The sequence below is a fragment of the Cnephaeus nilssonii genome (genome assembly GCF_951640355.1).
Source record: "Cnephaeus nilssonii genome assembly, chromosome: 2".
Lineage (NCBI taxonomy): Eukaryota > Metazoa > Chordata > Mammalia > Chiroptera > Vespertilionidae > Cnephaeus > Cnephaeus nilssonii.
The window spans coordinates 71,673,485-71,690,018 of record NC_137073.1 but is presented as its reverse complement, the minus strand read 5'-3'; the positions used below and the strand labels follow the sequence as shown (position 1 = coordinate 71,690,018).

Below are 16,534 nucleotides of genomic sequence, written 5' to 3'. Positions count from 1 at the left end.
ACAGAAGAGTGTAGTAAACCCACATGAATCTATATCAACCAACTTCAACATTTCTCAACTCAGCCAATCTCACTTTATCCATACCCCTACTCCTTCCTTCCTTGGATTATTTATTTGAAGCAAATCCTAGAGAACATCATTTTATCTGCCAATATTCAGAGGGTACTCATGAAAACCAAATGACTACATAACGTTTAGTCATATGTTAAATGAATCGTAATTTACCCATTCTCATTTTGTTATGTTGCATTTTATTTTTTTAGTATTTCCAATATTGCTATGATGAATATCCAGGTATAGATATATTTGTGTGCATTTCTGATTATTTCCTTAAGCTAAATTCCTAAAAGTGGAATTACTGGATCAGAGGATATAAATATTTATAAAGTTATTTTTTTTAAAGATTTTTTTTTTACAGATTTTTAGAGAGTAAGGAAGAGGGAGAGAGAGAGAAACATTGATATGAGAGCAAAACATCGATTAGCTGCCTTCTGCATGCCCCCTACCTGGGATTTAGCCCATAACCTTGACATGTGCCCTGACTGGAAATCAAACCAGCAAGCTTTTGGTGCACGGATGACGCCCAACCAACTGAGCCACACTGGCCAGGGCTAAAGTTCTTGATTGCTTGCTAGAATTGGTAACATCAAGTTATATTTCCACCACTATAGCATAGGAGAGTTGTTCGAACCCTTGCTAACATTGGGGGGGGGTGATCATTTAAATAATCTCTGCCAATCGGGTAGATGAAAAATTCCGCACCAAGTTTCCCTTGTTTGTTCTTAATCCTTTTCTGACAGTGAGTTCAAACTTGAATAATTAAAAGTCAGACTGTAGACTTATAAGCAATATTGCTTTTATAGAGCTAAAAAGATTAAAATCTCTAAAAATTTTTAAAATATAATATTCTCAAACTTTATTTCCAATATTTCATGTCTTTGTTCATTAAAAAAAAAAATAACTGAGTGTATATTTGCTTAACTCAGATATACAGTTGACCCTGATGAACTCAGGGATTAGGGCTACCGACACCCCACCCCGCTACATAGTTGAAAATCAGTGTACTGGATAACTTCTGATCCCCTAAAACTTAACAAGTTTGTAAGTTTCTGAATCTGGGAGGGACTGGTTTCAGGACCCCACATGGTTACAAAAAACTACGCATGCTCAAGTCCCTTATATAAAACTGGAGGCCCGATGCACGAAAATGTGTGCAAGAGTAGGCCTTCTTTCTCCTGACTGCTGGCACCAGCTTCCCTCTGTCACCTGGGACCTGGGATTCCCTCCTGTGGCCGCTGGCAGGCACCCAGGACCCGGGATTCTTCCCTCAGGCTGCCCACAGGCACCCTGGACCTGGCCTGGCTTCCCTCGGGTTGCCCGCAGGCATCTAGAACCCAGCCTGGCTTCCCTTGGCCACCTGCAGGCACCCGGGACCTGGTCTGGCTTCCCTTGGGCCGCCCTTAGGCACCCGGGACCCAGGCTGGCTTCTCTCTAGCATTGGCTTTGTCAGGAAGGATGTCCAGAATGACGTCCGGTCTAATTAGCATATTACCCTTTTATTATTATAGACTAGAGGCCTGGTGCACAAAAATTCATGCACTGGGGGAGGGGGGTCTCTCAGCCAGCCTGCCCCCTCTCACAGTCCGGGAGCCTTCAGGGGATGTCCTACTGACGGCTTAGGCCCGTTCCCCGCCTTAGGCCTCCCTCTGTGGGAGGCGACCGGGCTGATCAGGGGAAGGTGCTGCCCCCATCACCCCGCTGCTGCTGCTACTGCCAGCCGCCGCGGCTCCCGGCCCTCACAGCCGCCAAGGCTGCCGGCCCTCCTCGGCCCTCACAGCTGCTGTGGCTTTGTCTGGAAGGACATCCAGAAGACGTCTGGTCTATCCGGTCTAATTAGCGTATTACCCTTTTATTAGTATAGATGGTGCAGAATAATGCATACAGTTGGCCCTCCACATCCTCAGATTCCAACCGTGGATTGAAAATACCGTGTTTGATCCTCAGTTGGTGGAATCCATGGATGTGAAACCTACTCTATTCATTGAAAAAAATCTATATATAAGGGGACCTGTGCAAAATAAAACAAACAAAAAAAGAGGACCTGTGCAGTCCAAACCCATGTTGTTCAAGGATCAATTGAATCAACACTTTCATTTCTGATTTCTACTTATTTTTATAAAACAATAAAGGCAAAATTTAATAAAATATCAAAACATTCCACAAAGACATTGCCAGACTGAATTATTTGGCTGACAGACAGCATTGCCTGGTGATAGTCTTCAATGTTTATTCATCAAATGAGATTTAAAAGCCATTTGGCATACTAAAGGTAGTTTGGGTGCCATATGTGGGTTTTCCAAATTTCATGGCTGCCTTTGTCTTGTTTTAATTTGTATTTCTCTGGTTATTGAGAGTATGTAATTTTTCCTGTGTTTAGTGACCACATTTACATTTTTTTGTTTGCATATAAGATTAAGCAAAGTCAAAAGTCAACCCACATTTCTGTGCAGTGTCTACAGCTAATCTCTGTCAATGGACAGAATGGAGTCGTGGAGACTCAGAAGTTAAGTGAACACATAGGTGGCTCCTGTTACATAGGCTTTGGGTTGGAGAGTTGGCTCTTCCCCTTGGTGACTTTAGCTAAATTACCCAACTGTGTTGTCCTTCAATTTCCTTTTCTTTAAAATAGGGATAATAAGAGGATTATCCCTATAGGATTGTTGTGATTAATATATGTAAAGTGTGTAGTGTAGAAAGCTCTCTATAGTAGAACCTATTCTTCTTCTTCCTATCAGCCATTATTTCTTTTAATATTGCTTCTCTCCTGGTTTCTTCTGGAATTCCTATCAGAAGAAAAATGTTGGACCTTCTTGTTCTTCTTTCTGTGCCTTCTCCCATCTACAGCTGTTTCTCATATTATTTTGGCCCTTGGGGATATCCTCTTTTCTTTTTAACCCTCTTTAAGAAACATTACTTATTATATTTTAATTCACTATTTCTTTTTTTTTTTAACTCTTAGAATACTTATTAAATGGATGATTTATAAGAAGGATGTTGTTGACTAAAGGCAAAAATTTTCACTTACAGTGAGCATGAAACTTTTAAATGGGTAAGGTTTACATTCATTTTCATTTTTTAAAAGAGTATCTGCCCCTTTAAGATTATATCATAGTGTGTGAAACACTGTTGAGACGGATGTCACCAGAAATTCCCAATGCATTGATTTCCCTGAGATTTTTCACCCTGTGATTATACTGCAACAAGTGAGCATCGTTGAAGTGCTGGGATTCAACCAGTACTTGGATTTTGAATGGTTTACCCCTTTCAAATGGGAAAATCATCTGTCTTCCTGTCCCCAGTTATTATTCAGGTTTGAATTGCAAACAATGACTCTCTTGTTGTCTTCATTGAAGTGTGGGTTAAAGTGGAAGGCCACATCTTTCCCTCCCTTGAAGTCTAAAACAAGTCTGTTTGCATTGGGTTTTATTGTACCCATAACTGTTACCAGCATGCGAGGCATGACTCCTCCAGGGAAAGCCAGTTCATAAGGCACAGTCCGTGGTCCGGCAGGGACACCAGTGGGGCTGGCACCAGGGTAGGCTCCAGAGTCCAGACCCACTTGGTTGTCCGGGGTAGGCTCCTGGTGCATTTGGTCCAGGATAAGCAGTTGCTGTACGACCAGGGTAGGCACCAGGAGGTGCCTGTCCGGGGTAGTTCCCAGGAGCTGCGATAGGTGGCTGTCCAGGGTAAGACCCAGGATAGGCGGCCCATGGGTATCCTTGAGGGTTGGGGTTCCCAGACCCAGGTATGGCATCATTAAGTGGAAAACTGTCTGCCAGTTTCCCTGCCCCTCGGCACTCGCTGGCTTGCTCTGGGTGTGGCTCCTGGGGAGGTCGTGTTGTCCTCTTAATTCACTGTTTCTATGTGATTTTAGTAGACTGGACCAATTAAGTCCTCCATGGTTATGATAGCATTACATTATTTTTACACTTAGATCTCTTAGCATTCTGAAAATACTTCAATAATCATCTAAATTTTAGTTTAGTCAATTTATTTTTCTTTTAGAATTTAATTTTAGCATTTAAAATGCTTTTATTTTTATTTTTATTTTATTTTATTTTTTTACAGAGAGGAAGGGAGAGGGATAGAGAGCTAGAAACATCGATGAGAGAGTAACATTGATCAGCTGCCTCCTGCACATCTCCTACTGGGTATGTGCCCGCAACCAAGGTACATGCCCTTGACCGGAATCAAACCTGGGACCTTTCAGTCCACAGGCCAACGCTCTACCCACTGAGCCAAACTGGTTAGGGCTCAAAATGCTTTTAATTCATGTTTCTTTATTTTACTTAACTGTGTGAGGTGTGGTCCTACCTTAATTTCCCCCCTAAATGCTAGTGGATCCATAAAACTTAGCCTTTATCTACCTGAGATACAAATCACAGCCATGTTAACAAAGAAAAGAAAAAAAAAATCAGCAACGGGGATAGGAATGCTTTTAATAGTAGGTATAAACAACATACCTTGCCAACATTCTGTTTCATATTTACTACTGGTAAACAATATAGCATTGACTTTTTGAGAAAAGTTGTTTGTTTTTGGTGGTATCTTCTTGTCTGTTTTCAATAATGATAGGTAGATTCTTGTGTCTCAGACTTAGAATCTCTTTTTCTTCTGCTGTAAACCTGAAGGTAAAAGTAGCACAATTTTTTTCAGTCATTGTTGATATTTTACTAATATTGAAGAAATAATAAAGCTATGTGATGAAAGGAAGCAGAATGGCTTGGAATTATGGAATATACATTTTAAAGTACATACTTTTGTGTGTGTGTATGTGTATTCTTAACTTTTACCACAAGAGGTCTCCAAAGGATTTTGTATATTCTGTGTATTGAATTTAATGGCTGCTGAAACCTCATTTGTCATATGGTAATTTGACATAGGGTAATTTAGAATAACTATTAGTCAAAGTTTGTACTAAGGTAGATTTTTTTATTTCTAAATAATGATAAACTATCAGTTTTTCTTAGGTTAATTATCTTTATTTAAATGTGTTTATAAGATTTCAGCTTGAATCTTAGGAAATCAACCTTATTATCTTGATTGTTACTCTTTCTGTTTGTCTTGAGAATATATACAGAGAAACATTACAGAAAACAAATGTGGCCCAGGCCCCCACCCATGCTAGCAAAGGCTCCTTTAAAAAAATCATTATGGTGATATTATGGGTAGTTCAGCTTTTCTTTTTTGAAATTTCCACTATTACTGTTGAAATATTGCCGAAACCGGTTTGGCTCAGTGGATAGAGTGTCGGTCTGCGGACTGAAAGGTCCCAGGTTCGATTCCGGTCAAGGGCATGTACATTGGTTGCGGGCACATCCCCGGTGGGGGGTGTGCAGGAGGCAGCTGGTCGATGTTTCTCTCTCATCAATGTTTCTAGCTCTCTATCCCTCTTCCTTCCTCTCTGTGGAAAATCAATAAAATATATTTAGAAAAAAAAAGAAAAGAAATATTTTTGCAAGAAAAAACTTTTTAGCAACTTTAATAAATAGTTTTGGAATTAAATGTAAGCTTCAGAATGCTGTCATGTGATGAAGGTGTACTACCTTCTTATGAAGTTTCTCCTTCCTTGCTTATTACAAAAGAAATTGGGTATTAAAGCTAAAAATCAAAATTGTTTGGACACTTAACACCAAGTAAATTCAGAGCTGAGAGAAGGGCACACATCATGAGCAGAGTCCTGATTGGAAAGAGGAATGTCCCCAGAGCAGGGACGGTTTGTAGGTGGGTTATACAGGTAGAGCCGAGCTGCACTTGGTTTACTTACCTGGTATAATTCTAACTGGTTCACAAATAAACATATTTTTACTTTCATAGTTAAATATTTATTTTAATGTGTACTAAAAACATGCAATTAGGAATCAAATCTGTGATTTCATAAATTTGTATGGCATAGAAAAATCTTAAGTTGATATTTGAGTTAAAAATTGTATATTAATTTAACAAAAACCATTCAGATGTAGTAATAATGTGCTTGTGGATGTGGCAACAATTTGAAGGTGGAGGGGCAATGGCTTAAGTTAGGGAAATGTGTAGGGGCAAGCTATGTCGCATTTATCTTGTCATTGTGATTCTGTATGCGTTTTAGATAAATGCAACATAAATGGGACCATTGCTTGAATGAAAAAGAAAATCTGAACCAGAGTTTAGAGAAATATAAATGATGAATTTGAGGTCTAGAAATGGCCTGAGGATGGTTGACTTGCCATTTTTTCGTAATAGCTCACTTTTCTAATTAAGGTATTTTATTCTTCCTTCAAGTTTATTTTTTAATTTAGACAGCTAACAGTACATTTCAATTGATTATCCCTTTCTTGTCCCTATAAAATATCTATATTCATAGATATTTCCAGTAGATTCTCAACTTACTTGTACATTCTCTGAGTTGCACATCATCATTCATTCATTCATTCATTCATCCTTAAAAATATCGATGGGGTGCTTACTGTGTGCCAAGTTCATTGCTAGATGGTGAAGATATAAAAATGAGTAAGATCCCTGCCTTCCAGATTCTTATAGTCTAAGGGGTGGTAGTCATGGAAGTAAACAATTACAATGAAAGTGGCAATTATTAAGGTCTTATGGAGTAACTGGTGCCTGGAGAAGCTGGGCAAGGCAGATGGAGGTGTGAGAGAGTGTGATTTTCTTAGGGGGTAGAAACTAGTTTGGCTGGCTGCTCTGCCAGAGTGAGCATGGTAGCCTGAGGCAGGACAGATGTGGAGTTTGGGGAGAAAGGTAATGTAAAGTGAAAGTGAAGGAGAATCCAAGGTGAAACAGCAGAGAGAAAGCAATGTTAAGGAAGGGTTGGATAAAACGTTTCCTGTGAAAAAGGCTGAGAAGGGATGGCTGATGGTAGAAGCTGTATCTAGTGATTTTTGTGTCCCCAGCATCTATCATAGTAGCTAGCATATAGTAGGTACTTAAAAATGCTTGATGAATGAATGATTACACAAGTGACTTTTGGAATAAGGAGAATAATGGGTATTTCCTATTTGTTTTCCTTATAAAAAATGATCTGGTTTTATAAACACAGAGATTGTGGTAGTGGCTAGAAATTCATACATATAACATATATGATGATAAATGTGTATTTAAATGGTATGGGTGTATCCAACTCATTTATGTCTTTTGGGAAGACCATATTAATTGCCTAATATTTTTTCCTTATTGTTTTTATTCTTCAAAAATTAAGGAAAAATAATGCCACTTTAAATTAGTTTGTTTAGACATCCTAACATTTCCATGGACATTCCCTTGCAGTAAACATTAATGGAATGTACATGGTTAAGCTATCCTGGACAAGGAATTAGATAATGATTAAAGATTAATATTGATGATCACAAGGTCCCAGCCTCATCTCTGGCACTCAGAACCTTTGCTAGTGCTATCAAAACCTTTAATAGTGCTCATTAGGAAATCTTTTTCTTCTTCTTTCTATTCTGTCTTTCTCATCTTCCTTATTCCTTGTTTCTAGAGTAGAAGATATAAAGTTGACTGCTGTGCCATTCTATTTCATTATGCTTATTGCATAATAATTTCACTTTACTATTCAGAAAATTTAGAATTAAAAAATTGATTGTAGTAGTAGAGATGGTAGTGCATTAAGTAGTAGAGATAAATCTCATACATAGTAGGAAAATGTCTCTAGGAAAACATTTAAAGAGTAAGTCATCGTAATAATAAAGAAATCTATTTTGTGTTGATTTCCTTTTAAAAAGTATACTAATTCCTTCTGTGGTGGAAATGTCATTGCATTTTTAGCAGTGTTTTTTTTGGTACTGATAGTTTTTATATATCTAGTTAGCACTTTTAATGGGTGTGCTTAACTCATATATAGGAAAATCCAGATTTAAAAATATGATAGCCGAAACCAGTTTGGCTCAGTGGATAGAGCGTCGGCTTGGGGACTGAAGGGTCCCAGGTTTGATTCCGGTCAAGGGCATGTACCTTGGTTGCAGGCACATCCCCGGTGGGGGGTGTGCAGGAGGCAGCTGGTCGATGTTTCTCTCTCATCGATGTTTCTAGCTCTCTATCCCTCTCCCTTCCTCTCTGTAAAAAAATCAATAAAAATATGATAAATAAATAGAGATAGTTACTCTTCAGGAGTGTTTGCTACAGGGCTTATCTAAATAAGGAACCTCCTTGTGCATTTTATTGAGTGTTAACTCCATAGGAAAAGCTCTACTTGAAAAGCATAAATGGGGTATACATGTAATAGGTGTATTGAAAGTAGTGGAATAGGAAGAGCCAGCATTTGAGGAGTCTGGAGGAATGATCTGACTGATTATGACAGAGAACTCTCAAGGCAAGGCCAGACAGCTTGAACAGAAAGTTGGGAAGCAGATGTGTGAATGTGCAGATTACCCTGTTTGCCAGGTGGGCCTAATTAATCATAAGAGTCTTTTAAATGTGGAAGAGGCGGAGGAAGAAGAGTTCAGAATGATGCAGTGTTTGACCCAGCAGCACTGGCTTTGAAGGTGGAGGAAGAAGCCATGAGCCAAGGAATGTAGCCTGCCGCTAGAAACCAGGTTCTCCCCTAGAGCCTCCGGAAAGGAGCACACCCCTGCTGACACCTTGAGTGTAGCCCCGTGAGACCGGTGTTGGAATTCTGAGTCACAGAACGGTTAAGATAATAAATGTGTGTTGTTTTAAGCCACTAAGTTTGTAGTATTGGTTAGAGTAGCAAAGAAAGAGTACCGTACTTTCCGGCATATAAGACGACTGGGCGTATAAGATTTTCCTGGGTTAAAAAGTCGTTTTATACGCCGGAAAATACGGTATATTGGACTATATTGATGGAATTAGATATAATGGATTAGATATATTGGATTATCGTATTTTCCGGCGTATAAGACAACTTTTTAACCCAGGAAAATCTTATACGCCCAGTCGTCCTATACGCCGGAAAATATGGTAATACCCTAGCAATATGTGTGGGTATTGGGTAATGATGTAAATTGTTTTTGGTAAGGGGGATTGTGGCTTTAGAGAACTTTTTGTTAATGAGTAGCTGTTTCCTGGAATTAGGTCAGACCACTGCCTCTCCTCCTTGGATGCTTAGTTTCTTCTGCCTCATGTTTCACACTAGCTGAAAATTGACAGGGGTTTAATACTGTTCAAGTAGACATTACGTTCTTGGCAAATAAGAATGTAAATCCTTGTTGTGGTTCTGACTGAAATATTGGGGATTTTGAAGGACTTTTAAGTCTGAGCAATTTCTAGTTGCTAAGTCAGGGTATCGTTTATGTATGAATTACTTTATAGGTAAGTATTCTTTACAGTCTTTTATGTAACTCTTAACTATCAACCCCCGCATATCACAAAGTTTACTTGTGGGTGATTAAATTGACTAAGACAAGAGATTGCCCCTCATACAGAATAAAATCCTATTTCTTCTACTTGCCAGAGAACACTGGGAACAGCCTGGCCTGCAGGTTGATTGTCATATTCTGCCTCCATCCCACCCACTTACTGCTACAAAGAGACACAGAGCTTAGCCTCTCATCACATTCACATTCTGTCACTTTCCTGGGGCTGCCGAGAAAAGGGCTCCCTTAGAGTAGTTCCAAGGCTCTGTGCTTCTAGGAGAGAAGCTTCCATCTTGCTTCCTGCTTGCATATTTCCTTCCACGTTATCTTTTCTTCTATGCTAACGATGCATAGATTTTACTTCAGGGACCTGTGTGTTTTGTTCACTCCTGCCATTATCTTACATACTAAAATACTACTTTTGTCAAAGTGCTGATAGATTACAATGCTCTGCAAACAAACAGATAGAAATAATGATCTATTAAAAACTACGATTTCAAGTTAAATATTGGCTCTGTGTAGAAAACAGTGCTGAAATGCAGTAGTTCCATGGGGCTGTGGTAATGTGAGGTGTTCATTGGATGTCTTCTAACCTCAGTGGTGGAAAACTTACTGCCTGTTCTCCAGGTGTGTAGTGAGTACAGCTTCAACTTCCAGAGTTCTCTCTGTGGCTCAGGGTGTCTAGATGCATTTTCTGTTTTTGTTCTTAGAGGTTCTAGGCCTTGCTGATTGCCATTAAGCGATTACAGGTGCTTTTTGCCTGATCAGCAGTTCTTACCATATAAAAATCAGAATTTAGACACAAGATAAGGAGGTGGTGATTTTGTTTTACAGTGATTTTTTACTTAGAGACTTTTAGGTATTGTCAATTCTGATTTAATTTGATGTGTTTAAAGAGCAAGTTATTAAAAATATTTAAAATAATCCATTTTACAAAAATTTGATTTGCAAACCCAGTCATTGTGTAAGGTAACATACCTGAGGCCAGAAGTATGGCACACTTTCTCCCACCCAGTCTCTTGCCCCTCACTCCGGGCTCTAGCTACACCAGACCAGTTGCCATGCGCTGTAGAGATGCCATGCATGATGGGAGAGACACACAACAGTGGTCTGAGCACGGAGTCTGGGGCCAGACAGCCTGTGTAGAATCCCAGCGTCCTCGCTTATTAGCTGTGGATCTTAACTTCTCTGTGGCTCAGTTTACTTATTCAAAAAGGTGTGTATGATAACAGAACTGTCTCAGGGAGTTATAGTGAAGCTTAAATTAGTCAATACATGTAATGGGCTTAGAACAGTGCTTGGAACATAATAAGTGCTCAGTAAATGTTAGGTCTTAGTGTTTATTCATCACTTATTTTTCCATCCTTCTTCACCTATTTTTACATTGTGCAGTGTGCTTTCCCCACATCTGAATGTTAAAATATTGTATATTGTATATCTCAATAATCTTATTACTTTTGTGAAGCTGCCCTGCAAGCTTTAGTTGTGGCTCTAACCTTGGCTGTACGTTGGGATCACCTGTGGATAGTAAGTACTGATGCCTGCCTGCATTTTAGTTCTGTGCTAGAGCTGGCTTGTAGTGGCTTGTGAGGATGAAGTTTTCTTTCAGGTTGCTAAAGCCTTGGTAGTTTAAAGTCAGTCACGATCGGAATGTTTACACTCTTAAATGGTTAGATACTACCTCAGCATACCAATCCTCCTGGTACTCTAGTGATTTGTTATAAGCACCTCCAAATAGCTGTTAAGACTCTTAGTATACAGTGCATTAGTTTGCTGGGACTGCAGTAACAAAGTACCATAGATCGGGTGGCTTAAAAAACACATACTTATTGTTTCACTGTTCTGGAGACTCAAGTCCAAAATGAAGATGTCAGCAGCGTTGGTTCCTTTTAAGGGCTGTGTGGAAAGGATCTAGTCCAGGCCTCTCTCCTTGACTCATAGATAGCCATCATCTTCCTATATCTCTTCATGTCATCTTCTGTGTGTGTGCCCATGTGTCCAAATTTCATCTTTTTTTTATAAGGACACTGGTCATATTGGACTAAGACTCACCCCAATCACTCACTTTAACTTGATTACCATTGTCAAGACTCTATCTCCAAATATGGTCACATTCTAATGTACTGGAGGTTAGGAGTTCCACATACGAATTTTAGGAGGACATAATTCAACCCATTTCAATACAATTCAGTTTTTTTGTGTGTTTTTTTTCCATTTGTCCCTCCACTACTTGAACAGTGAAGATTTGTTGACTTGAATTGAGAAGGAAATACCAGTTAGCTGGATGGGAGAAATTATTATTTTTTGTTATTTGTGTATTAATTTTTATTCATTGTATTTATGAATTCCAGATAGTCAATTTGTTGATTTTATTTTTTTTTGAAGCAGCTCTTTCTTGGGATAATATTAAAGTTAGTATTTATAGAGAAAAACATTAGAAAGAGTAGTCCTTTTAGGTTGTCTGAGGCAGGCATGAGTTTGTCAATTAACTCAAAAGGTATATGATCTGAGTGTAATGGTTTTGATTTTATGTTGATTGTCAAGAAAATGCTTTTAATCATGCATGAGAAAGATGTTTCAGATGCATTTCCATTGATCTGAGAATATTTTAATGCTGATTGTCCTCTTTAGGTACATGTCTGGCATTCTCAGAAGAATGGTTTCTTTTTTTTTTTTTCTCAAAGACAAATATAATGTGTGGTAATAATTTTGTGGTTGTGCAATAGAAAAATTTTTTATCTACAGGAAGCATAAATTATTTTAAAAAATTTATCTCATGTTAGGATGATTGTATCATATACATAAAATGACATTTAAACTATGATAATCTCAAAGCATGTAGATATGGAATGTACTTTTTGAAGTTACTGGTAAATATTTTTCCTCAAATGAGGTACTTCTCTGCACTATTGTTCTTTTGCTGATAAAATACAGAATAAAATCTTACTCCCCTAAATGTGTTTGGACTACTCATTTGCACAGGAATTTGTTAGTCTAATTGTTCAGATTTCTTTTTAATAGAAAAATTTCAGCTATAAATTATATGGCAAATATTAAAAGCTTATTTTTCATTAACTTAAGTATGATTTACAGTATGCAATCAAATTTATACATTTTCTGTGGGTGAGTCAGTTAATTTTAACAAACAAATACATCAATATAACCATCTCCCCTAATTATGAAGAACATTTCCATCTTCCAAGAAAGTTCCCTGTGCCTCTTTGCAGTCATTTTAGCCTCCCCTCCATCTCCTACTTCAAGCAAATACTGACCTGATTTCTCACTATAGCATATTTTAGACTCTTTTAGATTTCACGTGCATAGACTCATGACAGTATGTACTCTTTGGTGTCCAGCTCCTTTCAGCATAGTGCCTGTGAGGTTCACCCACGTTGTTGAGTGTATCAGTAGTTTGCTCCTTTCTGTTGTGCAGTAGAATCACATTGTATGAGTATACCAAAATTTGTTCATCCATCCACTTGCTGAACATTGGGGTTTTGGCTATTTCCAGTCAGGGTGCTAAGAGCATTTGTGTACTAGGCTTTTTATGGACATAGTTTTTATTTTGGGTAAATAGGAGTGGGTTTCTGAGCTGTATAGATAGGTAAGTATATATTTAACTGTAAGAATGGGCCAAACTAAGTTTTTCCAAAGCAGTGCTTCAATTATACACTGCCACCAGCAGGATAGGGGAGTTGTAGTTGCTCCACATCTTTGCTAACTCTCAGTATTATTGCCAGTCTTTTAAATTTTAGCCATTATAGTGAGTGTGAAGTGGTGTCTTGTTTTGGTTTTAACTTGCTCTTTCTGATAACCAGTGATGTTTCATGTGCTTATTGGTTATTCCTATATCTTCTTTTGCCCATTAAAAAAAAAATGGGTTGCTTGTGTGGTAATTGAGCTGTAAAAATTCTTCCTAGATTCTGAATAAAAATCCACTGTCAGATATATGTATTGTGAATTTTTCTTCCACTCTGTGGCTTGACTTTTTAATATTCTTGATGACCTTTGGAAGGACAGAAGGCTTTAATTTTGATGAAAGTCAAATTTATCAATTTCTTCTTTTATGGTTAGTGCTTTTTGTGTCCTAATACATCTTTGCCTGCTTCAAGGTCATGAAGATTTTTTTCTTATGTTTTCTTCTAGAAATTTTATAGTTTTAGCTTTTACTTTTAACCCTGATAAAGATTTTGATTTAATTTTGGGGCCTAGTGTGAGAGTAGGGTTGAAGTTCATTTTTCTCCTTAGTATATAGTATTAGTCTTTCTATATCTTTGTTTTCTCATCTTTGAAGACTGCTATTTAAGTGACCTGTGAGTATCTCCTTTCGTTTATACTTGAGAAATGAAAATGCTTTATGTCTATTTAAAGTCATTTCAGGCATCAGAAGTAGGTGATGTAGGATTTTGGGGAGGAGCTGTGGCTTCTGAAATCACTCATTAGATTTTCCCCAACTTCATCCTTTGTTACCCTGGAGTGAAAAAGGTGCTGTTGGAGACATTGGTAGCTACTGAGAATGTTCATTATTGCTGACATATTGTTTATTTGTGCTTATCCCACCCAGTTACTTTTATTCTGAAGCTCTCTCCCCCTTTTCCCTTTTTCTGTGAGCACATGACTACTCTTATCTCTCATGCTACAGTAGCAATAATAATAATAATAATAATAATAATAATAACAGCAACAACAACAATAACAGCAGTAGCAGCAGCAATAGCTAACACTATGTATTAGGCACTATTCTAAGCACTTTATATTTATTGACTGATTTAATCTTCACAAACACCCTGTGAGGGATCTACTATTCTTTTGATACAGATTTTATATATTAGGAAACTGAGGCAGAGAGATGTTGAGTTCAGGATTATACAGCTAGTAAGCGGCAGAACTGGGATTTGATCCAGACTTCCCGGCTCTGAAGCATATGCTCTTAACCACTACATCACACGGTCTCTCAGGAAAAACACGCAGGGAAGCAGCCATTCCCTTCACCTCTGCTTCTGGATTTAGAAAGGAGCAATGTTTTATAGCATAGTTGACATTTTGGCTAATATGTCATGAAATTTTCATTCCTTCATAATGCATATTACAGTTTGTGTTTCTATCTCTGGCAGTAAAGTTTCTGACAAAAAGCATGTGTGCTTAAAACAAAGTTGCTTTATTTCTCAAGATCTTACTTTGCAAACCGCAGTCCCATGTGTCCAGTAGAAAGCACAGGCTGTGGTCATCCTTCTGGGAAAGCGTCTTAGAGGAGGCGAGGCTTGGCCCACTTGTTAAATAAGAATGTGCACGCGGGGCTGGGGGACGGTGTGTGCAGATGGCTGGTAAAAAGACCAGGACTGTGATGGGCTGAAACATTAAGAAAGGGTGAAGGTTTTAAAATATTGTTGTAAGGGACTTCATCCTTAGAGAAGATTCCCAGGATCAAGGAAGTAGAGCTGGAGGTCATGCCTGCAGGCTGACATGAGTGGCCTCTTTAGGTCCTTGGCTTTCTGCCGCCCGTTCCTCCCCTTCCCATTTTCTTTTCCCTTTGGTTTCCCAGGTTTGAGTGCTCTTGGATTTCCTGACCTCATTGCAGATAGAAGTACTTTTCTCTCAGGTTTGCAAGACAGGTTAGAAATGTTTTTGATGGAGCTTTACTTTAAAAAGGTCACAACCACTGGAGAAAAAAAAAAAAGTAAACCCAAAAGTTTAGAAAAAGCTAGAGAAAGGTTTAGAAAGATATGAATTTACCTAGTACGGAATTTTAAAAAAATTACTTATTGTTTAAAGTATTACATAAGTCTCCTTTATCCCCCATTGACGCCTCCCACACCCCCAGCACGTGCCCTCACCCCCTACTGTCTGTGTGCATTCTTTATGCTCATATGCATGCATACAAGACCTTTGGTTGATCTCTTATCCCCTCACCCTCCGCCTCCCCTCATAGGTTGGACAGTCTGTTCGATGCTTCTGTGGCTCTGGTTCTATTTTTGTTCATCAGTTTATGTTGTTCATTATATTCCACAAATGAGTGAGATCATGTGATATTTATCTTTCTCTGACCAGTTTATTTCACTTAGCATAATGCTCTCCAGTTCCATCCATGCTGTTGCAAATGGTAAGCATTTCTTCTTTTTTATAGCAGCGTAGTATTCCATTGTGTAGATGTAATACAGAATTTTTATATCAAGATAATACCTCCCATCTCTTTTAGTCTTTTAAACAATGCAACATCATGCATGCTTGCTTACTTCCTGGGCCTTAGGCCTCTGAGGCCCCATGGAGTTCACACAGTGAGTGAGGAAATTCTCAGTCTTCACTCTTGCTCCCCAAAAGGCCTGTCCTCCAGGGGTAGGTCCTGCAGTGTGTCTTTACCTCAGCGCTTCTTAATCCTGCAGGGGCCTGGTCCTACTTTTGCTTTTAATTTCTCATCCCCAGCGGTAACTTGGCTAAGGCCCCTTCAGTCTGCTCGATGGAGAGGGATGAGAGGGGGTTCCTCCTGGTCTCCAGAATCTCTGTCCTGCCTGTTGGTTTGGTCTGAAGCAGATTCATTAGCTGGAATCAGACTTTGGGTTTTCCTCACCCTGGTTCACTGTTGGCCACGTGGACTTCAGAGAGATTGACATGTTTCTAAGAAGCTGTCTGTGTGATTAGATTATATCCACTTTTTTCTTTGGTCATCAAAAGTCCCCCCCTCCCACTTTTTTCTTTATTGTTTAAAGTGTTACATGTGTCTCATTTTTCCCCCGATAAAGACCCCTTTTAAAAAAAATTTTTTTTCTAGTGAGTATTCATTGGATATTTTAAAGGTTAAAAATGAACATATTGGCTCAGGTAAGAGAAAAGCTCGAGGGTAGGCTAGAATCAGGTGTGGTTGGATTTCGGGGTCCTTGTTTGTCTCACCTCTTTGGATTCATCTTCCTCTCACGTTCCACAAGGTGGCAGGGTGGCGCCAATCACTCGGTCTTGTACTGGAAAGTACTGGAAAGTGGATGAAGGGCTCCTGGGAGCTCCTGCATAAGTCCTGTAATGCATCCTTTCCTTTTCTTTCTCTTGTTATTCTTCATGAAAATTTAAAATTTTTGAATCAGTAGTATATTCCAGTGGTTCAAAAATCTAAAAGTATTTTCAAAGGACATGGGGGGGAAAGTTTTTCATCCTTATGTGCCCTTTTTATCATGAAA

The 16,534-nt window shown here is 38.7% G+C and overlaps 1 protein-coding gene and 1 pseudogene across 2 annotated transcripts in view; one reads left to right on the top strand and one right to left on the bottom strand.

The window, feature by feature from the left end:
• Window positions 1-16,534, top strand: part of MSH3 (mutS homolog 3) — a 138,617-nt gene that overhangs the window by 17,310 nt on the left and 104,773 nt on the right. The window lies entirely within an intron of this gene.
• On the bottom strand, window positions 3,068-16,385 carry LOC307109856 (galectin-3-like; annotated as a pseudogene). Its single transcript has 2 exons — window positions 16,279-16,385; window positions 3,068-3,903 (listed from the first exon to the last, which is right to left on the bottom strand). The product of its transcript is annotated as a galectin-3-like (transcript).